At 44.4% G+C, this 24696-nt stretch overlaps 1 protein-coding gene across 2 annotated transcripts in view; it reads right to left on the minus strand.

Moving 5' to 3' along the window:
* Sox5 (SRY-box transcription factor 5) overlaps nt 1–24696 on the minus strand; it is a 775369-nt gene that overhangs the window by 724576 nt on the left and 26097 nt on the right. For both annotated transcript variants that reach the window (XM_051155573.1, XM_051155574.1), the window contains exon 2: nt 13254–13325. The gene's annotated coding sequence lies outside the window, so the exon portion shown is untranslated. The remainder of the gene's footprint in view (nt 1–13253; nt 13326–24696) is intronic.

A 24696-nucleotide genomic window follows, 5' to 3' on the forward strand; every position in this document is an offset into this window, starting at 1 on the left:
AGCGCAGTCAGGCTCTGTAGACCAGACTATCCCAAGTCACCTGTCACTGTTTCAGACTTCCAGACTGTATCCTGAGAGATGAGTCGGGTAAGGGGAAAAGGTGGAGGGCAACGAATGGCTTTCCTGGGTTCTCTGCCCTTTTCTCTCTCCATTAACACAAAGAAGGAGAAAGCTCGAGGCGAAAGCATAAGGATCTATACCCCAGACAGGGAAGACTGTGCCGTGCAGGCTTGCCCCAGCTGTGAGCCTTCGCTGCTCTTATGTGCTGCCCACTACTTACAGTGCAACAAAATAAATTTTCTATGAAAGGCATGAGAGAGAATCCATGTGCACCCCGCTGCCTCCTGAGCTCGGTCTGGAAGAAACATCATGGCCTTAAGCAATGGACGGCACCAAGCAGCAGTTTCCTAATGGTTGGTTCTAGAATGTTCCCCCTCATCATTCTCAGCTTTGGAGGTTTATCATTCCTGGCTTGTGGTGTCACTTTGGGAGACTGGAAGTTCCAGGATATGGAGTCTGGCTTGCAGGTGCAGAAACTAGGGCAGAACTCTGTGGCCCTTTAATCTCTGGACTTCTCCCCTCACCCCTAGTTTCTAGCCCACTGTGCTATGGTCCTATTCCAGCTGCTATGAATTGAGCTGTTCTGCCGTGCCGTGTCCTGTCTGTGTTGGAACTTTGGCCACAGCAATGCTAAGTAGTGTTTAAAAATAGAGGAAATGCCATGGATGCAGGAAAAAGTCTCTTCACGCCCCATCCTCAACTTGGAATGCACAGCTCAGCATTGTTAACTTAAAACAACATAGAGGCACCTGAGAAGGGACTCTCAAGGAGGGGCTGTGTACCTTGGGATGCCCTGTGGGTAGGTCCATGGGGGTTACCTTAAGGAAGGTAAGTGATGTCGAAAGACACAACCCATTGTGGGTGGCACCATCCCATAGTTGGCACAACAGTGGAGAAATGGATCTGAGCACAAGTGAGTGAGTGAGCGCATGCGCGTTGATTTCTCTCTGCTGTGGATGTGATGTGCCTAGATGGCTTAAGTTTCTGCTATACTGATTTTCCCACAAGGATGAGCTAGAGAACCTGCAATTGAACGCCAACATAAGCCTTTTATCCCAAGGATGTTTCTGTCAGGGTATTTTATCACAGCAACAGATATGAAACTATCACAGCCATGTACATGCTTTCAAGACTGACCCCGTGTGTGTCATACAGTGGGATCCTAGTACACCCGTGTTCAAAGGGTGGGCAAGTTACCTTGTGATAAGTAGCAACATCTGACTAAACCTCCAAAGGATGCTTTTCAGATTTTCTTACTCACGTAATCGTCTATACTCCTGAGGTCATCAGCAAAATAGATGTGAGAACCATACAAAAATGATGGACACCTCAACAATATAAACTAGTCAGGAAAGAATGAGAATCTGCTTAGAACTGAGGGTTCCCTTCCACCTGTAAGGAGCCCTGTTCCATAGCCTGACATATGATCATGTTTATCAGATTAATTACAAGCTTGATGCACAACAAAAGTCTCTATGGTGTTTCTTTACCTAAACTGTTGCCCAAATAGTGCTTCCTTGGTTGTCAAAATCCACCACTGCAAAATCCACCACTGCAAAATGATGAAGATGTGGTGCCAGGCTCACAGCTGTAACCTCAGAACTCGGGAGGACGGAGCACAAGGATCCCCATTAGCTAGAGTAGCAGGGCTGTATGGTAAGTCCTGAACTGCACAAAAACTGTACAAAAACTGTACAAAAGAGTTAAGATACCATCTCAATTTTTAAAGTAATTAATAAATAAATATAATAAGAATTAAATCATTCCATTTGAAGGCTAGTTTGCATATCGGAAGTTAGACCCCTTTACAATGAGCTCATAACCGGGTAGTTTTATCAAATGGGTAGCTACAATTATTATCTTTGTTTGGCATTTACTTAAAACATTATTCACAATAATAAATGCTAGTACAGCTTCCCAGTTGCCTTTGGTAATAGAGTGTAATTTTTGTATCTATTTTATAGAGGTGGAAACCGAGGCATGGCAAGCTTATCCTGGGAGTAGAAGCACTGAAGTTCTCCAAGGACTAAAAAATCTGAAAATGATTCCATTACAAAGTATTAGAGAAAATTTACTTTGGGCCAAAACTCTCAAATCCTTCCCAAGGAGACTTTAAGCTCAGCTCTTCTGTATCTATATAGCATGCAAAATACAATCTCGGTCACTTGATTTGCAGTTATACCAATGGTATAGCTTTCTTGGACAAGATTATATAAGGCCATTTCCAGGGAAGTATACAGTGTGGTGTGAGCTCATCCCCTCCTCCACCTCTCTCCCCCTCCTCCCTCTTCCTATTAGACCCCCTGGTCCTCTGGAAGTTTCACCCTTACCTCGATGTCATCAGTACACACATTCATTACGCAACTCTAAGGTCTAGGTCCCACAAGAGAGTAGAAACATGTGGCAGTGTCTTTCTGGATGGTCTTAATTTTGTAGAGTATGTCCACTTCCACTCAGTCTCACGCAAACGATCTAGTTTCACTCTTCACTGCTGAAAGAAATCACTATGAGCACATGCTGTATTTTCACCCATCCCTCTGGGGCGGGATGCCTAGGTCAGTTCTGCAGCTTAGCCACTGTGAAAGGTCCTACAGGAATTATTGATGTGCCAAGATCTCCATGATCACACGTCACTTTTGTCCCATGAAAAGGATACTGAATAAGCTGTCTAGCTCAGAATATCATTGTGACTACAGGAAGAGAGAGTTGTGGGAAGCCAGGGCTAGAGGATGCCCTGAGATGTGGTCCTGCTGCAGGGTGTGGGTGGGGGAGAGGTGTACCATTTTCTGACCTTGCTTTGGTCTCATTGGCAGTTCTCTCACGTGACATGACTAGTCACAGAAGAGGTAGAGGCTCTTCAGGTTGTCCCTTAGCCAGACTCTGGGGTGCCATATGAAGACCTCCCTTTCTTAGCATGAATTCTCTCCATCAGAGCTCAGCATATTCCAGTAGGCTTTCTGGTTTCAAGAAATCAGGGGAAATTTTGCATGTACACACTCTTACTCTGCTCTAAACGTGCTCAACATATATTTTATCAAGGGATAGAAAAAGTGTATTGTCCGGGAGGCAGAGGCAGGCCGATCACTGTGAGCTCGAGGCCATCCTGGTCTACAAAGCGAGTCCAGGACAGCCAAGGCTATACAGAGACCCTGCCTCGAAAAACAAAAGAAGAAGAAAGAAAGAAAAGAAAAAAGAAGAGATGTATTGTCTTCAGGCCAGAAGACAAAAACAACACGATGCATATCCTGCCTTAGAGGCAGGAGGACATTAGAACCACCCAGAAACAAACATTCTGCCTCCTGTGGCCACGTTCACAGCTCTCCTCTGTTCTAGACTTGCAACTGGAATTCCCACTCACAATACTAGATTTTTATCTACTAATACAGAAAATGAAGGTGGTGAGGCAAAAATGGGACAGGTTAGTGGAATTTTATTGAAGAAAGAAAAGAGGAGAAAGGCAGGGGAGGAGCATGGGAGACGGGAAGGAAAAGAGAGAAGGAGGGAAGAAGTGAAAAACTAAAACCAAAAAGAAAAACCCCGGAATTCCGTGCTTTACCCATGCCCTTTGGTGAGTTAGAGGTTCTCTTTAAGGCAAAATACTCCCTTTCAGCACTAATGAAATTTTATTTCAGCATTAACTTCCTCTTCACATAGGTTAATTACAGAGGCAATTAGGCTCGATTCACACAGGATGTCACCGTTCCCCTACATAAACGGCACTAGAACATATGCCCAGGCAGGGAAATATCTGCAAAGACCAAATTCTAGAGTACGGCGGAATTCTGTCCTGTGAGGTGCTGCTGGGCCCAGGGTCTCTGCTGCCGTCCTCCTGTTCACTGAGTGGCCCTTGTGCTTTATTGCTTGAAGCTTTCTGGGTAAATGGGAAAAGAACGCCTCAAGTTACCACAACTCAAAGCAAGAGAAATCGTGGACCCAAGTAACGGAGCAGAGATGAGCAGACAGACAGCTGGAATCGGAAAGGCAAGCTCTGTATTAGTTTATACAAATGCTCTCTCATCCCAAGGCCTCCTGGGTGTTTCCTCTGTTTTACATATTCATGTTGGAAGCCAGTAATTGCTACAGTTCTGGCCACTAAGTGGTTAACAGCACCAAAACGTTGTTAAAATGAATTTTCTAAAATTTGGATGTCGGGAGCTCTGGGCAGAAGGGTCCTGTCTTGGTGTTAAGTGCATGGCTTCCAAGTTAGGCTGAAACCCCTCAGCACTGGTCATTGTTTGCTTGCTTCTGAAGCCAAAATGTCAAACGCCTCTTCACGAGAGCAGTGCACTGATGCAGATATAAAATACACATTCACTGGAGCCACCCCACCCTTCCTGACCAGGGCAAAGAAGATGACAGGAACAGAGAGAGCACATGACACTAGAAATGCGTGCTTCAGTAGCTGAGCTGTCTCCCTACGGTCACAGTGAAAGCAAGCTCTGGGGTCATAGTCTCAGATTCATCCCTACAGGGCTTTCTCGTTTTGGGTCACAGCTTGTTCTGTTGGTGTTGACTGGGTGTCTCAAAAAGCCCTGGCCACTAGTCCAATGCGGCCGGAGTGACACAGTGACATCCTATAATACTGTGATGAGAAGAACCCTTTTGTGGCCCACTGCCCCCCCCGTTTCTGGTGTGAAATATTCGGCTTCTAGCAAGTCAACCCAGGAGTGGGTGAGTCTACACGCCACTCTGCCTGGGTCTGAGTATGGCTTTTGTCTTTCAGTAGCAGCTAAGCTGTGGCAATCGCTCGGTTTTCTGTCTCTATTCTTTCTGTTGAAAACAAGACCCAGACATACTGCTGCCACCTGCCCACTTCATGGAGGGCTTAGCCAGTTGAAAAGTGATTGCATACAAAAAAAGAAAAAAAAAAAAAAAACCACGGCAGTGAGGTTCTGCACAAGGAAAATGCCAGTCAGTGACAGGTGTTCCAAGTGTCCTGCTGTGAACTATGGTGACTAACGTGTGTGTGGATGCATACACTAAGTTAACCTTTCTATTAGAAAACAAAACTTAAGGTGATGATTAAAATTCTACCGGATAAGTAAAGTGGGGCTTGGAACCCTCTCTCTACAGCCTAGAATCTTCCCGCGGTTTAACTGACACAAACGCCATCCTGGGATCTTAATCCAGGCTTACCTGAGAGTGCAGCATCCAAGGCTGGACAGACAGCGAACGGAGAGCCCGCCTCCAGAAGCTGAATGGTTCCCCCAGGGAACTTCTCAAGTAACTTTTTGGCCACAGAGCAGTGAGTGGCTGGACAGCTTCTAGCCAAGCTTTCAGCTCTAGTTCCTCCGGAGAGTTTGGTAGTGGGTGGGTAAAGCGACGAAGTCAGTAGGCAAATCGCTTGTTTTGACTACACGGCCTGCAAGCATTGAGCTGCGTGAATGTGTATGTTCTCTGCCACGGATGGCCACTAAGAGTCTGTTGTGGAAGAGACAAAGGAGCTTGTACCCAAAGCACCTTAGAGGGAACAGCCAAATAAATGATGCCTGTGATTGCAGGTCACACACACCTCACACTCGTCCTTATCATCTTCTCATGTGGGGATTTCCTGCTGAGATTTCAGCTAGGACCCTCTACGTTTTTGAATTACTGATTTTGTATTTCTAGCCACTACAGCAACCAATTTGGCCAGACTTCATGGGTAACCAGATCAATAGTGTAGGCATTCATTCTTAAGGGGCTGTTGGGGGGAAGGGAAGCAACCAGAACACTTGGCCTATAAAGTAGACGAGAAAAATCACTAGGAGAAATACATACAGTGAACACACGGGCTCCTTCACAGCCCAGTGCTTTCTGTACAGATTGGGGCAGAGGGCAATTCAAATCAGCTCTGATGAAGCCCAGCACCAGGTGAGCAAGCAGCAGCTTCAAACGTGGTGAGGCTTTGCCCTCTAACTCAGCATCTCACAGGAAGGCCATGCTGAGCAAACACATGAGTCTGAAATGACAGACCAGGAATGGAGGTAGAGCTCTGTGGTAGTGCGCTGGCCTAGCATGAGTGACCTTCTGATTATGGCCTCAGTGCTGGGAATAAGATTAAGTAAAGCAGCCAACTCTAGAAGGACGGCTTTTCTCTCAAGCTCTTTAGGATCTCAGAAAGATCACAGTGAGTTGGGAGACCACGATGAATAAAAGACAGGGATTAGCAAGATGGCGTCATCCAAGCAGTGAGATGCCACGAGTCACCAGTAAAATGATGTCATCTGAAAACCCTCATTCCTCAGTCTCATCCACAAAAATAAAGACTCTGATACCCACTGTATACTAAATAAAAACATATCAGAATAGACTAGTAACAAACTTTGTTTACAGTTACGAAACTGTTATTTCCTTTTTTCATACTGAATATTATTTAAAGGATGCAAGCCTATCTGTGAAATGGATCTCATGAAACCTTGCTCACTTTCCTCCATTTTTCTCCTGTTTGCTTTACTATCCCCTCCCCTGTTTCTTTCTCACTCATCTGTTGACACTACTGGGCACCAATAATAATAGTTCAATTTAATTTCTACCACATAGCCCTTCATGCCCCTCTTGGACCCTCTCCTTTTAGGGGGTCACCTGTGGAGTCTAGCCAGAGGCCATGCCAGAGAGGAGCCTCTGTGCTCTGATTTTGCTGTTTGGATGCCACTGTGTACATCTGAGGCTTACCTCAGCGACCGTTTACAATACTGAGCCGAAAAGAGCAGGTTAGAATAGTCAGCACTTCTAAGTCAACTGGCTACAAGGGGCAAAATATATAGCCAAGGACAGAATTTATAGCAATAACATTTATGTATTGTGTTACTCCTTGGACAATCCAATTTATAAAGTGCCTATTGTGTATACACAAGGCACAACTGTAAATCATTACATTAAACAGAGTCAACTGCCAAAACACAAGTTTCCCTCTAAATTCTGCACACTGAGATTAATGAGGTTTTTGAAAGAAAGCATGCTTTTTAAAAATGAAATACAAAAGAAAGAAAAGACAAAAGAAACCTTTTCTGACGTGTGCTGGGCGAACGGCATCCCCAAATATAGGAGCAGGTGCCTGGTGTATGATTTAAACAACTATCAGACATCTCTGGTAAATGTTAACCTTCTCAGGAAGGCAGAGATGTCCGTGAAGCAAGCTGGGAACGTGGCAGGAACTCAGGTCTGGCAGCAGCCTTAGTTTTGTATTCTTTCCTCCTCAGTGCAGAACAGATTTCAAATGAGCAAACAGGGAAAGCCTAGTTTTGCCGTCTGTTAGTCCACTTCCATCTACAGGCCCTTGAAAACCTGGGGAAGATGGCACATTTGCTGCCTCACGGCTACTTCCCTATTTGGGAACTCACAGTAAAGACGCAAATCCCAGTCTGTGACTACAGCCTACCAAGAGGCCTGAAGCAAGGACTAGGGACATATCTCCATGGGTAAAGAACTTGCTGAGCAAGCAAGAGGACTTTGAATTCAAGTTCCCAGAACCTGCCTAAAATCAGATGAGGTAGAGTGCATCAATAACCCCGGAAGACAGGAGCCTCCTCACAAGTTCACAGGCCAGCTAGCCTGGGGTACTCAGCAGGAAACAATAAAGAGACCTGTCTAAAATAAGATGGAATGTTGTTCTCTGATCTCCAGGACATGTGTACAGCTGCACACAGTCGCAAACATGCACACCCCCACACCCCACACACACACATACACACACACACATGCACACACATCCTGAGGGGAAACTTTAATGTTGGACATTCATTTTTCCCTGTTTGCATTCTAGCCCGCAACTTACTCAGAATTCAAATCTTTTGAAATCTAAGTTTTCAGATGTAGATTAAAGTAATTTCCATTTCCCTAAATGTTCCTTATAGGCACTAGCAAGGGGCAGGCTGTTAAAGCATGCACACAGCTGAACTGGACATCATGTCGAGCCCCGGCTGACTGAACACCACAAAGCAGTCTGGACCTCTGAGTTTCCATTTTCACAGGGCTAAAGGCATGGTGCATTCTTCTTCCTCTCCCCATGGCCTAGGAATATCCCTTGACTTGTCTGAGACAAATAATGAAAAGCCTTAACTTTGTTTATAGATTAGAATAACTTTCTGTCTTTTACAAAAGCTCATTTCTCCACATGCTATGGATGACTGACACTTCCACAGAGAAAAGCAGCACTCCATCTTGGCTCAAGTTAAGATTAAAGCTGAAAACCAGGGAAAGGCGTGTATATTTAAGAAACAACTGTGCTCAGTTTGGAATGAACTACCCACTGCCTTCCAGCCCCAGAGAGCCAGCACTACAAAGAAGAGAGCTGGGATCTGGAGAGCAACACTATGGATAGAGTGACTAAGACACGCGGACTCCCTGACTGAACAAGAACCTGTGTACAACAGGCACGACAGGGGCGTTAGCTTCCGTTTTTAAATCGTGCATTAATCTGAAAAAAGTCAGATACCCTGTGGCTTTTGTAGGAAGTCTCTGAAAACTGGTCTTCTCTCCTAATTAGCATTAACAACCAATTTGGGACTTTCCTCACAGCCAAGGCTACCAAACTCAAGGAGGAGTGACAGCTCACTTCAGTCATAGATAGAAGGTTCTGGAAGGCTCTGGCTAAAGAGCTCCAGTCATGAGGAAGGGAGCTCAGCTCAGAAGATTTCTGTCTCGGAGGAGTACAGGATAGTGACGTGGTGAGGCTTTCTTCTTCAAACCTGTTGACTCTTCAGCGAAACGACTGGACATCACCAGCCAAGTCCTTGTTAATCAACTCAGGGATCCTTGGGAAAATAAACACAAACTGCCCATCTCACTACAAAGGGTTTTCCCTTCCCAATATTAATGAGAAGCACACAATCTGCCATGTAGACTTTCAAGCTTTCCTCACAGATACCTATACGACACTGCCCTATCAATATGACCCAGAATAGTCCCATTGGCAGATCTGGTTAGTGTGTTTCCACACACACCAAACTGAACGGTTTAGGGCACAGAGACACGGGTGCCTACAGCAAAGACACCACTGAGCTGACTCTGGACAACAATGGTTCCAGGGATTTTTTTTTCTGGGGAGGGGGTAATATTGATGCTCCATCTGTGACTCCGCACTGGCATCAGTCTCTGTGTAAGTCACTGATGAGGCCTGAGAAATGCATTCATGTCATCGCATGCTGATATGGATTTAGAGGGCAGTTGGTAACATGTCTGTTTAACAAAAGAAGAGCCATATGAGCTTGCCAGCCATGGAATCTTGGTGGAGAGAGACTTCTATACAATTTTTAGAAGCCTTCAATTATTCCCATAACGGTTTGCCTCGGTGTCACTCACGGCATAAGGACCATGGTGGAAGAGGAGGCAGAAAGATCGCAAGAGCCAGCGACAAGGGGGAACTAGAACAAAACAGTGTCCACTGGACATGACAGGACCACACCACACTTGCCGACTCACAGCAGCTCTGCTCGCCTGCACAAGAAGAAGCCAGCGAACACTCTAGCATGGAGTGGGAAGGGTTCATGACGCCCAGCCCTAACTGAAGAGCTGTGGACAGTTAATGGCTTCTGAGGGGAAGGAGGGTCACTTTTCTTTAAGAGGATAGCTCTTGGTAGGTCGTCCATGTGGCAGTGGACAGTCCTACACCAAGAAGAATATAGACAGTACAAACTGGAATTGACAGGACAGTGACTATTTAAAAGAAACAGAGAGGAGGAAGGCATGGAGTCAGCAGCAAGACAGTGAGGGCAGATCTGAGAGCGTTTGAGGACTTGCACTCAGTGTGATCAAAATACATCATACAAAATTCTCAAAGAATTAAAATAATTTTTAAAGGAATGCAAAGCTTCTTATGTTGCCAATATGAAGTCCTTATTAAAAATATTCACATTTTAATTCTGTGTATGTAGGGGTATATGCAGGTGTTTAAGAAGGCCGGCGGTGTTAGATCCCCCTCCCCAATGCTGTGGGTATGGGTTTTCGTGAGGCACCCGATGTGGGTGTTGGGAACAGATCTCCAGTCTTGGACCAAACAGCCAGCATTCACAAAGGCTGAGAAGCTTCTCAAGCTGCAAGGTTCTTATAAGTACCAAGACTCTGACCCTCGTCTATTATACAGAACAGTAGCAAAGAAACATTCAGGGTAGCCCACTAACTTCCACCTTGGGGGAAAAGAAAATGTCACGTTTTTCACTCTCAAATCATTATTTTTCATGTCACCCATTGTCACAGGGGGCACTCGTTCATTCTGTCTCTTGGTTCAGGAAATATCTACAGTAAGCTATCACTTGCACGGTATGCGGAGCAAGGCTGACTGTGTCGGTTCCAGAGACTAGGCCAATGTCACTTTAAGACTTCCTTAGCCTAGAATCCAGGGATGGCCAGTAAGCCTGCAGCGTCTACAGCTGTAAACTAAATCCTTCTCTTAGAATCCAGGAGAGTTTGCTCCAAACACACACCCCTCCCAACACTGAAAACAACAACTACAGATGCTCAAGCCCCTTGGGGAAAAAAATGGCATCTGATTTGCATCTGACCTTCACACATCCCCATATACTTGACATCATCTCCAGATGCACTGCAGTACCTACCACACTGCCTGTATCCTTCAGCTCACGTGGACTCAGGGCTCTTAGATTGCGACAATTCCAAGTTGTTGAGGTGTTTTGTTTTGTTTTGTTTTGCTTTTTAACTTTTGTGAAAGATTTTTGAGAGTTGGTGTCCTTTTTTCCTCCCCCTGATTATTTTCCTTCTCCTCCTACTTATTTTTCTCTTCTTCATCCTCCTTCTTCTTCCCCACACAGTTGAATCCATAAGACAAAACCGCAGGCACAGTAGGTTGGCTATATATACTCACTGTGATTTGCACTGGGTAGGGTGCATACATACACGTTTCTATATGTGTTCACATGTGTCTGTAGACCAAGGACTGGCATGACAATGTGTGTGTGTGTGTATGTGTATCTGTGTGCGTGTGTGTGTGTGTGTGTGTGTGTGTGTGTGTGTGTGTGTGTGTGTGTTTGGCACTAAACCTAGAGGTCACTTATCTAGACCACTCTGCAAGTGAGCTGGAGGAATTCTCCCATCTGTACCTCCCAAGTGCTGATACACATGTCACACTCAGCTTTTCCATGGTGGCTGGGAATTTGCACTCAGGTCCTCACCCTTGCTTGGCAAGCACTTTGCCACCTGAGCTGTCTTGCCAGCTCTCAGTGTGATATTTCAGGTGGCAACCCGCCCCTCTGCCATATTTACTATCTCGCATCCATGAAGACTTTTTTAAATTGACCCTTTCCCTGAGATGCAGTCCCAATACATCGTCTATGGACAAGGCGAGATTGATGCTACTATGTGCATCAAGAGAGATGTCCATCAAATGGCTTCTGGGAAAGAGGACCTTTATACCTTGGTTGATGATACTATCCTTCTGTATGGTGGCTAAGAGATGGAACCTGGTCATAACACTGTAATCCAGTAGTTAGCTTTGTACCTTGCTTTTTGCTTATATTAATAAGTGGCATGTGTGTGAGTGTGCCACACTTAAACCATCTTCCAAATGTTTGCTTAGCTCAATCCTGTTTACTGTTGCCTGGCTATCTCTCGCCTGCACTATCTACCTACCCCTGGCCCATTCCATGTTCCCAAAACCACACACTACACATGGCTTCTTAAATCACTATAGATTTTTTTCTTTCAAAGTATACACAATGCAGGAATATTTTCCAGACGACGGGAAAATAAAAAGGAAAGGAGTCAGGGAGAGAGAAAAACATTACTTAAAAGAAGAATTCCAGTATAGAGCCATGTTCTATGTTTCATGAGGATTGACACAGATTGATAATTTGTTTAGACACATACAAAAATACATTTTTGCTAAATCAATATCTGAAGTGTGGATTAGCAAGAATAATATCCATACATTCCAACCGCACTTTTGACTGGACTTGGCTGACATAATTACAAGATACCTAAAAGTAACTGCCGAGGTTCAGAGCACTTGCCCCCTTCCTTTGAACTGGATCTATAAATGCCAAGAGAAAGTATTTTAGATTAAGTGAATAGATTAATAAACATCCTTAGGCTGTCTATCGTTAAGGCTGATTTATTTCTATGGCAGCAGTAACTCAAAGAAATGCCACAATATTCCAAAAATATTGCATGCCGCTGTCTGCACCATGGTACGTAATGGCACCGTATAAGCACAAGGCTGCCGTAATCTTCTGCGGCACTGATTACTCACAACAGTCAACAGACACTAAACCACCGTGAGTTTACATGGCCATCAGTGCGGGAACCACTCTTATTTATAACACTGACAAATGGCCTTTCATTTGCAAATTTACAGTGTAGCCATAATTTCTTGAGGGAACTGAGAGGTTCATTCAAAAAATTGCCACAACATTTATCTATGCAGAGATGATAGATAGGGCCTGGGAAATTAAATGCTTTTAAAAATTAAAATCATAACGCCAAGGAAAAGGACATGTTCCTTCCTGCATTGCTTACACTTGTAAGTAATAACTGCTCTCAGTGCTTGCAAGGCTTGACCCAGACAGCGCGATAATACTCATTAACTATATGCAAGCATAACGTTGCTAAAGCTATACTGTGACCTACTACACCTTTCCAATGTAAATTACTCATTTTATCTTCTGATTCTGCTCTCCTATTGTAGACTATACAATTTCTACTATATGAGTAAAATAGAATGTATCCTAATTTCTTTTTGGATTTAGTTCTTAATTGTATGCTTAGTTCTATTGTATACTGTGTGGCTGATTGTAGGAATAAACTACAGCAAACTGTTAAAATTTTATCATGATGCAAATGAAACATATACTTTGATCTTAAAAATTCAAAATATAAATGGAAAATGTTCCCTGAGATAATCAATAAGAAGAATAAAGAGCAATGGCAGGTGACGTCTCTACCCTGTCTTCCTTTATACATAGATATAAGGATTCTGCAAGCATAATAAGTATATATATGTACTTTTTCCCAAAATAACCCTACTATTGTAGAAGTTAGTAAAAAGTTGATCCTGATTTTAGTCATTTAATGAAATTATATAAATGGCAATCCATCAGAGATTCACATTTCTTTAAAATTAACTACATCAATCCTAAATCCATTGTTGCAAAGGCTGGCAAAGTACTTGAGCAAAATATTTCATACACGACGAAAAGCTTTTCTCCTTAACCCCAGCATGGTAACAACAGTCGCTCAAGCAGTGCACTACATCCCCTTACCAGCTTGCTAACTCCTCGTGGGCAGGAGTATCCTCGTCATCATCTTTGGGTCAACAGCAGCCAGTACAGCACCTGGAACATACACACAGCCCATGAACATGCTAGAGTGCTGCCTGGGATCGACTGGAAGACACTGATCAATACTAGCCAATCTCCCCCTGGGAGCTGCCTTATTAAAACAGCACACCTCCTCACAATCAGATGACAATTTTACTGTAAACACTTAAGTCTCCACTACGATGGCTTCTAAGTATTCATTCTACTTTTATGATGGTCTTCTGTGTTTAACATATTTTATTCTTTAAGAATTTCAGGCATGTACACAGTATTTGCCTCATTGCCCCCCCCCCAATACACATATCCGACTCCTGCCACAATTTCCTCAATATCCAACACCAAATTTCATTGCTTCTTATTTTGTTATCTATTGAGTCCAAAAATCAGTACTACCTAAATATGCATGGATGTGAAGTCATCTAATGGAGCATAGTTGTGACGGTTGTTCTCGCTGTCAATTAGAAGATCTGGAACTAACTAAAGCCCAAGCTGCTCAGAACAACAGTGAAGGGCTTTCCTCGGTTGTACCATTTAAGGTAAGAAAACCCAGGCTAAATCTAGGCCATTGGTGGTAGAAGGACCCACCTTTAACCTGGGCCACATCTTCTGAGGGCAGCCTATTTAAAAGACATGGACGAAGGAAGTGCTTGCTCTCTGCCTGCTTGCCCTCACTCTTGATGGCAAGTTTCTTCTCTCCTTGGCATTAGAGCCCACTACTTCTGATCCTGGTGTGTACTGAAGACCAGCTAAAACAGACAGCCTCATGGACTAAACAACTATTAGATTCCTTGCTCTTTGACTTTCTATAAGAAGACAAGCATTGTTGGAATCATTGGACCACAGCCTATAAGGTACACACACACACACACACACACACACACACACACACACACAATCTATCACTTCTGTTTTTCTAGAGAACCCAACTAATACAATGGTTGACATACCAGGAGACACACTCTTGAAGAACATTGACCCTCCCTTCCTCAATGGTCATCAACTGTCAATAACTCCTAAGTTAGTGAACCCCTCCTTGAAGTAGGAAGAGTATTGACTGGCTGCATCTTTTGCAGATCTTGAGTTGGCAACCAAGGCTGCTATGAGTTCATGGATGCAGCAAGTCTGGTGTGTTCAGAAGACACTGTTTCAAAGAGATCCCATCTGACCTCAAGATTTTACAATCTTACCGCACTATCTCCCTTCAAGACATTCTCTGAGCCTTGAGGAGAGCCACTGAATCAGAGGACTCCTTAGGCACATTCTCTCTGATCCCGGGCAAGGTGGAGATCTATTTTAACCGCCATCCACTGCAAAACAAAGGTTCTCAATGTGTGCTGAGAGCTGACCTAATCTGACCCCTGGCCCAGATGAAGAACATAGTACAGAAAAGCATTGAGAAATTGAGAATTATTCCCATTAATGTTAGGCTCATTTTACATAAATTTCTTTGTCTTGACAAATGCAACTATATAGAAAATATGATATTGTTCTCACACTCTTGTTGAAAGGTGCAAAGAGGGACGTTAGCATGCACAGCAAGTCTAAGGCTGGTGTTGTTATTTGAGAAATCTCCCTCAAACAGACAGTTGTCTCCCTCAGTATTAAGAGGTGCTGCCCTGCAACTCTGAACATTATAGGTATGTGTTTGGTTAGTTAGAGGCTTTGTCCAGCCTACAGTCTACCAACGTGACTTGTGATGGGGGCTTTGGTCCATGTAAGTTCTGCATCCATTAAAGACTGAAAACTAAAGCCATTGGCTCAACACCACCCTCTACAATGAAGTGGAGACTAAGGGCCAGCCCTATAGACAGTACGTGATCAAGTCTTGATTCAAACTGCACAAAAGACTGGTGTGAACTTCTCCTCACTAATAATGCTCTGTGCAAATTGCTACATGTTGGTACCAAGAGTGCATCTCCAGTAGAGGAAGCCCTGTGCTTTCCCAGACTCTGCCTATGTCTCCTCGTGGCTGTTGCTGCTCGGCATCCTTCCTCTGTAGTCAACTATGAGTCTAAAAGATTTCTGAGAGCCCTGAAGATCTGAGCAATTTGTTAAACCCGAGAATGGTTGTGGAAACCCCTATACTTACAGTTGGTGTCTGAAGTAAGATTTGTCTGACTCCCTTTGACAATGACTACCTGGACAGTTGGTTACACTCACCCATATCCCTGCTGTAAATCTACAAGGTCTAAAATAGCTTTGAAAGGTAACTTGCTTTACTGCTTAAGTAAGCTTAAAGATCTCGGGGTTTAAATCCTTGGACCAGATGACGTTTACGTAGAGATTACAAGCTATTGTTTATCTTGCTCTATGCAAACGGCAACCATCCCAATTCCCCAGTAATAAAGTCCGAAAGAAAAATGCTTGCATTTTGTTTTGTTGTCATTTGGTAGTGTACATGGCTGGTGAATGGTCATACAGCCCTCAAATCTCAAAATGTCTGTGCTAGACTGACCAAGGCCAAGTATTAAAAAGTAACTTCATTAAAATTTGAATGATTTTATAAACAAATATTAACTAAATCTTTAGTTTTTCCTAAGTGCTTGGGTTACTCCATATAACCTGTTGCTTATATATTTGAGATTTCTTTATTAAATTACTAATAACATTTTAGTAGCTGTAATTACAAGTCAGTCTTCAAGATCTTCCCATCTTATAAGTATATTCTGTACAATGGCTGTTTAGACGTGAATGCAAGTGGGGCTTGCTCCCGTGAGTGGGCAACACAGTTGACTGTCATGCAGGTTTTCTGGAAAGGTGTAGGCTAGTCTGTAAATCTTAGTCTAGAGATCAGAGGTTGGAAGGTGCAGCCCAGGAAGGGTGGGAGCCAGCACTGTCGTGTTCAGGACAAAGCGGGTTGAATGGTGGGGACAGAAGGTCGGTTCTACAGACAAACTGTGATCTCGGTAGCAAGAAACAGGAACCTCAGGCCTGTATCCACAAAGAACTAAATTCTGACAACAAGAGCAGTTGGAAATATGAAACACAGCCTGGCCATAAGCCTTGGGATACTCCAGGTAGCAAGAGGTGGAGCTGGCTGGGACCTGTCATGCATCACAGGGAGGTAGTGTCCAGGTGTCACTTCAGCCACTGCTTTGTGACCATTTGTTACAGAAGAATATAGGACAATGCCAATCTTAACTGACTTCTGTCCGGTTTTTCATGTGGGAAACAAGAAGCTCCCAGGAGCCATATTGAACCAGTCATGGAGACTCCTCCCAGTGCTGGTGACTCTCAGATTCCTTCAAATGAAATACACATAGCAAAGTATCACTCCATGCTTATTTCTTATATGACTGAACAGTTCCCAAGTTCAACTCTCCTCCTAGGCTGTAGTGAAACAAAACAGCAAATCTTCTGTGGGTAGTCAGTTACTTCAGAATGTTCATATTTTGCTTAAAGAAATAGAATTAGGTAGCATTTATCTCTCCTGAGGTAAATGTCCATGATCTGTTCCATGCAAAGCACAGCATTCCTAAAGGACTTGGTACGAGGCTGGGATCCCTCCAGAGGGGCCAGTGCTCAGCATCACAGGGTGTGTACAGCAGCACCTCCTCTCAGTCTTGGCATCATTGCTACATCCTTTTTATAAATCATAGGAACCCCTGTCCATACATGACCAACATGGCTTCAGCTCTGAGTCATTTGCTCACTGAGGCACTGACCACTGATGTGTAGGCAACATGCTACACTCTATCTATTCCGGGGGACAAGGAGATGGTGACATATAAAAGTTCTACTCATTGCTGAGTATTGCATTTTAAACTTCACTTCCCGACAACTAAAAAGGGAAAAATGATGCCAGATGGGTGCGGTGGCTCACATCTTTAATCTCAGCACTCAGGGAGGCAGAGGCAGGTGGATCTCTGTGAGTCTGAGGCAGCCTAGTCTACAAAGTGAGTCCAGGACAGCCAAGACTACATGGAGAAACCCTGTCTCGAACAAACAAACAAACAAACAAATGACAGATAGATAATGTACATAGAGCTAGACATAGACATATTGAAGAGGGGACGTCTCATTATAATCAACTGGAGCATCATGGTCAGACCCTTACTCAAGAGGCCTTTTCGGCAGAGTTAGATGTCCCCCCTCAACTCTCACTAGAAACTGTACCTTAATGATATACAATTGATCAAGTTTCACTTAAACTGCACAGGATCAGTGCCTGCATGTCTCCTAAGCAAAATACAGGAAGAACTGGTGCAGACATATTACTCAGCTCTCAGGATATGGAGGCAGAAGGATCCGAGTTTAAGGCCATCCTTGACTACACAGTGAGTTCTGGGCCATCCTTGACTACACACTGAGTTCAAGGCCATCCTTGACTACACACTGAGTTCTGGGCCATCCTTGACTACACACTGAGTTCTGGGCCATCCTTGACTACACACTGAGTTCAAGGCCATCCTTGACTACACACTGAGTTCAAGGCCATCCTTGACTACATACTGAGTTCTGGGCCATCCTTGACTACACACTGAGTTCAAGGCCATCCTTGACTACACAGTGAGTTCAAGGCCATCCTTGACTACACAGTGAGTTCTGGGCCATCCTTGACTACACAGTGAGTTCTAGGCCATCCTTGACTATGCAGTGAGTTCAGGACAGTCCTACACTGTGAGTAGAGTCTGCTCTCATGCATGGTTTATTGGGGAGCAGACTTGACTCTGGTACAGGTTTTGTGGGGAGGCTTAGGCTAATCATGTCTCCTTGTGACAGGCAAAGGCTGCCCCAGATTCCCCCTGAAAGTTAAAGTACACAGACGGCCCCCAGCTCACCGGCATGTGACTTACGATGTTTTGACTTTGTAGTGACATAGAAATACACTCATACAACTATTCTGCTTTTCATTTTGGGCACAGTATTCAATAAATCACATAGAACGCTCCACACTAGTATACATTAGGCTTTGTGTTACATGCTTGCCCAACCACAGACCTAACTTTCTGGTTAATGGCAGAATGGGCTGCCTTCTAATATCAGGTTGGTAAAGTGCACCCTTAACATCATATACTGTCAACTCTTAGTGAGTGTGTCTGGATTAAGTGTCTTGGAGGCCATGGAGCACCTCCTTACAATGCATGCCATCTGAAGGGGAGGGTAAGGACTGAGTTGGGAGAAGGATTAAGAGTCCATGAAGCACCCTGCAGTGTTGGACACATCCAAGGCCCACCATCAAGACAACTATTCCTCTCCCTAACCACACCCTGATGAGGAGGTTCTGGTTGGTGGCCTCATGTAGGCAGGGCAGCATGCAAGCTGGCAATCAAAAGATTTCTGAGAAGCTTCCTAATTACATGGACAGCTTTCTCCTAGATATTCTGTACAGATTTCCACATGCAGCTTTGTGTAATATTAAGTATATTTCATAGTGGAGATGTAGAGAGGCACTAAACTGGATAATGATGTTTTAAATAGTGGTAAATACAGAATGGAATTTAGGTCAAGGTCATGACTTAGTCAATGGCCTCTCTTGGGGTCTAACACAAGCAGGACTGGAGGTGAAGGCTGGCATCTCCATAAAGCTAAATCCTGAGTTCTCTACCTGTCCCATCTGGGCCTAACGGCAGACAGGGATAGAGAAAAACTAACAGACATGGATGGCTTGATGTGGAGTGAGTTTTATTTTTATCACTGTTAGGATTTTGAGACAGAGTCTCATGGCACAGGCTGGTCTTGAACTCCGGATCCTCCTGCCTTTATCTCCAGAGGACTAGGATTCTCGGCATGCACCAGGTTCAGTTTTATGTGGTACTGGGATGGGACCCAGGAAGACAAGCAGAGACACATCCAACCCAGCAGTGTCCACGCCTTTTCAACATGACCAGAGGAGTAGAGTGCTGGAATGAGAAGAGACCCTGAACACAGCCCATTCTTCTTCTTCTTCTTCTTCTTCTTCTTCTTCTTCTTCTTCTTCTTCTTCTCCTCCTCTTCTTCTTCTTCTTCTTCTTCTTCCTCTTCTTCTTCTTCTCCTTTTTCTTCTATTTTTTTACAGTAAAGGCAAATGAAATCCAATCCTTTAAATGTGCCTTGAAGATATAATATTTTACCAGAGTTTTCCCTATTTAAATTATTAACTTGATGTTCAAAGCCTATTCCTCTTCCTGCATTCTCTACAAAAACTCGGTTCCTTTACCCCTGTGCTGTTGGAAATGGCACACTATCCCACTCGTCACTCAAGAGGAACCAAGAACATCAATTCTCATAGAATCAATAAAAAAGGGTGGCCACTTGAAGTCCCCACCAGCCTAAAGCGCATTTCCTAGTATCTTCCTAGTGCGAAATCTCCTAAAATGATATATGACCTAAAATCTTAAAACGCAAAAATCTGGGGTACTATGGAAACTTGTCTAAATTAAACCCTTAAGACATGGACTTTGCTTCCTTTGGCAAATTCCAAGAACTTTCCCATTTTCTGCCTAGCATGGAGGGATCCACACACACTAGAAAGGAGGTACGCACACAGGAAAGGAGCCATCTGGACAGGGAGGAAGTCATGCATACAGAGAGTGGAGCACGCACACAGAGAGTGAGCCATGCACACAAGGAGGGACCCATGCTCACAGGGAGGGACCTATACACACAGAAAGGGAGTCATGCACACAGGGAGGGACCCATGCACACAGGGAGCCATGCTGCCCATGCTATCTTTGAAACTGGTTGGCACATATGGAATTTGTGAGTCTGCTCTACCAGATGACAAGGAGAAGTCACTTGACATTTCTTGAAGCCATAGTCAAAGACTTCAACAGTTTCCAGCTATAGAAAGGAGGGTCAAGAGGAGTGAGGAGCCAGGGACAGACACTCTGCATGAGACTTGACTAGTAGAAACCATCACAACAAAAGTCATTCAGCTAGATGCTGAGGGGGAGCTCTACACCATTATCTAGTGTCACCCTCACAGCTACCTTATGACAGGGCCCCCCTATATTTGGTCCATCTTACAGATGACAGAAGGAGCACACAGGATTAAGAAAAGTGTTCAAGTGTCACACAGTCCAAACCCCACAGCTCCTATGCTCTCCCACCAACTATCTACCTAAGAGTTCAAATAAAGCACCATGTTAAAGAACTTGTAGCAGAAGAAATTATAGAACTATCATCTATTAGAGGGTTGCACAGTCATGTTGGAAGCAAAACTTAACTAAAATATCAAAAGAGAATACTGACTTAAAAAGGGCACATTTGTGAGGTCATAGGAGTAGATGATGACAAAGTGTTTGTGTCTGTGTGCGCACGCGAATGGGGAGTTAGCACTAGAGGTTGACTTCTGGAGTTTTCTCAACTCAGAGACCAGGCCTCATGAGTAAACCTGGAGCTGACCAATTGGCCAGCAAACTCCAGGAATCTTCCTCTCTCAGGCCAGAGCCCTGGACGACTACAGATTTGTCTAAGTACAACTGGTTTTTATGAGCATCAAATTCAGGTCCCATTGTACAACAAGCACTTTACTAACTGGGCCATCTCCAAGGCCCATTTTATTTGAGACAAGTCCACGGAGGGCAGCAGTGGGCCGGTACTGAAAGCCAAAGTCCCTGTCTTTGAGCTGCCATTCCTTCTACTGTTTCCAGAATATTCTCATAAAGAAGTAGCAATTGGATGCTACTTTCATTCAAGTGCGATCCTCTGCCTGGTCTGGTGTCCTCGTGTGTGAAACATGAGACTTAATTACACCTGTTCCATCCAGATGCCTGGGAGGAGAGTGATCACCACACTTCGACACACACACCCTTCCTGGTGCCCACTGGGCACTTGCTATTAAGACAATAGCAAGTGCACATTTGGAAAATGAGACGCTCAGGAGATGGACAGCTACTCTGCTGCAAAGAGGAGATCCTACAGCCAGTTAACAGCATCTGCCATATGCCTGCCTACTGCTCTAAAAGCTCTATTCCACTCTCTCCTAAGCAAGCCCTCTAGATACAGAACTAAGCTTTGTCAACAGGGGATTAGGGCAAGTGTTCAGAGTCATTTTACTAGAAAAGTATGAAGTCAAGGCCATGGCTTCCTCCCCTCGCCTCATCATGGTGTGGGACCATGCAGACCAGGTCATGTCCTGGGACTCAGTTTCCCTTTTCAAACTTGACTACCAAGCCATTCCCTCTGGAGTTCCCTTAAAGTCTCTGAAGCATGGAAATTTCACATAGTAATTTTCAAAACCTTTATCAAGTAAATTAGTTCTAAAGCTGCCTCTTTTTTTGGTCTGCTACCCAGTCACCACCATCACTAATTTGGGTGTAAAGATAGTGAAACTTATCTAAGCTGTGAATCAAATGACCTTTGATCTTAAAGGGTGTCCATGGGTGGGAGACACAGAGAGCCAGTCCCTGGGCCTTGGCCTTGGCACAGCCCACCCCTCACTCAAGAGGTCTTAACTCATCAAGGGGGAGCTAGCCTCGTACAGCTTTAAAATGACTTCACTCCCATATTTACATATTTTTAATAGGGCTATGATGAATCTCCTTCCTCTTGACTCCTATTTTGAGCTGTGATATTTTAATCTCCATTCTTGCTGCAACTTAGCAGATGAATGTGCACTGTGACAGAGCTCAGAGGAAATCGTATAAATAAAGCAAAGTGGAGCTATGACATCCCACATTTTATAGCTTTTTTATTGTAGCTGAAGCATAAACAGAGCACAGCTGTGTTATACTTACTGCTGTGAGTGCTCCCTCCATCCCTCACCCCTGCTGGTTTTAAAAAGACAGCGCTCTTATTTGGAAAGCTTCCACTATGAGGAGCAGTCCCCACCAGGCCATCCTCCATCTCAAAGCCTTCCTGTTGACTCATTTCTCCTGTCACAGTCTCATCTGACTGGAGATCAGTGTGCCTACTGAAGCTCAGGCTGTACACAAGCCCAGGCTACAGAATGGTTCCACCATCCAAACCAGCCCACACCACACCCACATACTTCCCCAGGGCTCCTGGGTGGGGTGGGGGGGGGTAGGAGGGGGTAGAGGGCGGGGAAACAAGGAGACAGGAAATTAGCCTGGGAATCTTCACCAAGGCACATCCTCCCTAGGAGAAACTGAACTTTCAAATGACCTCTCAGAATGTTCTGGTAAAAGTTGGCCATGCCAGGAGAGCCAAGTAGAACTAGAAGAGTGACGACAACTTACATAAAATAGTTCTGCCTGCCTTGCACCATTTGTCGGCTTTAGAATGGTTCGTTGAGTCTGAACCCTGCAGGGAGCAGCAAAAGCAAGCTCCATCTCTGCTCTGACAGAAACAGACTGAGGCCATGCAGTTGATGAGCCCAGGCTGTCTCCCAATCTAAGCTGTCTCTGACCTTCCCTGAGTTATTTCATTGGGGTCGGATGGACTATGCAGTGTTGATGGGACCCCAGTATCCAGTACTGTCAACTGTGGATCCTGTCCTCCCACCTGGAGATCACAATGATCAGAAGAAAGAATAAGCCAATAGCCAAAGTGCCTTGGAGACAAGAGAGGTCACGCCTGCCAGGCCTGACTCCTGACTCCTAGCTCCAGCTGCTCTATCGTGAGGCCCATCACACTCTTATTCTCCATTTATTTGCTTTGCTGGCATTTTTACTTCTGCCCTATCCCTAAATCTTTTGTTAAGTTGCCTTGAATTGAGTTTTGTCACTTATAAACACATTTCTTCCTCTTTCCGCTTGTGTGTGCGTGCACACACACGTTCATGAGTACACAATGCATGTGTGCTGTATGCACACACATGTGCAGACAAGCTAGCCAGTGCAGGTATGTGTGTAACCCAGAGGCAAACAGCAAGTTGTCTCCAAAGCCTTCTCCACCTTATTTAAATTAACTAATTAATTTTTTATTTGCTTGGTTTTTTTTTTATTATTCATATATTTACTTTCAAGACAGGATCCCTCACTGAACCTGGGCTACCTGGTTGGCAAGCTCTGGGAACCTGCCTGTCTGAACCCCACCCCGACCCCCAGTGCTTGGGTCACAGACACACATGTCTCTATGCACACCTTTTTCATGGGTGGTGGGGATCTGAACTCAGATCCCTCACCTCAAACCTGATATACTTCCAGGGTCTTTATTACTACATTTTCCAGAGGATCCTGTTTCTCCATTCACTTGGGATTTACTCTTCATTTTGTGAAATACCAGCACAAGATCCAAGAGAAGGAAGGAAGAAGCCCTCTGGGTCTGTGGAGACATTCTTGATGAACATTCAAAGGACAAGTGCATCCAAGTGAAAGGATACAGGGCCTTGCTACCCTGTGCACTCTAGAAGTGAGAGGCAGGGCTGGGGGTGGATTTGCATTGCCATTAGAAAGTACCAGAACACTATGCTAGACCCACCTCCACTGACAAGCTCAACTGTTTCCTAACAACAGCACATCCCCGCTCCCACCTCTTACCCCACCCAGTCCCTCCACCCCTGGCTAAGGAGGGACACTGCTGGTACCCAGATTCTCAAGGTTGCTCTTCTGCAATCCTTCCCCCAAGCTGCCAGCCCAGCCCAGAGGTCTGATCAGTAACTGTCACTTTTGTGACAGGATTAGCAGGATTCCTTTGTTTTGATGGCGGATTATCAAACTGCATCTTTAAAGAGGTGTGACCTCATCCAGATTCCAGAGCCTGCTCCTTGGAGAATGGCTGGAATTTTACTCTGCTTGAACAACATATAATTTCATAAAAGAGTTACTGTCAAAACATGGTACTCCTGTTCTTGATGTGTGTGAAAAAGCACATTTGTAATGTAAATGACCTCAGAAGTTGGGTGATATTTTAAAATAACCCATCTGGTAGGAAAACAAAGATCACCAGCCCGGTCGGTGCTGGTAAATGAGAGAGCATCAGGGTGCACAGAACCCTGAGACAAATGCCACCCCAGGTCAAAATTCAGGTTGCTTTCTTTTTCAGGGCCGAGTATTTTTAATTGACCCAGTTCTCCTAACACAGTTTGAAAGGAAGACAGGATTCACAAGCTGCAGATACCCCAAGTATTGGACAGATAATGGTCAAGACAGTAGTGTTGGAAACTGATTACAGCCTGACCTACATGAATTCAGCTTTAGCGTTTCATATTTTGTAAGTTTGTTTGGCAAGAAGGTGACAACTAGTCAGAGAGAGAAGCCCTACAATCTCTCCAGGGAAATGTGAAACAAACAAAATTTCCAAGGCAGTCACGGCACCTGCAGAGCAACTAGCCACAGATGAAGAAAATTAGCCCGTACACTTTCATTAGTGAGATCTTGTTACAAAATTGTGTGTGTGTGTGTGTGTGTGTGTGTCTTTGTGTGTGTGTGTGTCTTTGTGTGTATGAGTATTTGCCTGGGTATATGTATGTATATATGTATGCATGTATGTACATATGTATGTATGTATGTGTAGAGGGAGGGAGGGCGGGAGGGAGGAGGGAGAAATGAGCACAACACGC

The sequence above is a fragment of the Acomys russatus genome, chromosome 13 (genome assembly GCF_903995435.1).
Source record: "Acomys russatus chromosome 13, mAcoRus1.1, whole genome shotgun sequence".
NCBI classification, from domain to species: Eukaryota; Metazoa; Chordata; class Mammalia; order Rodentia; family Muridae; genus Acomys; species Acomys russatus.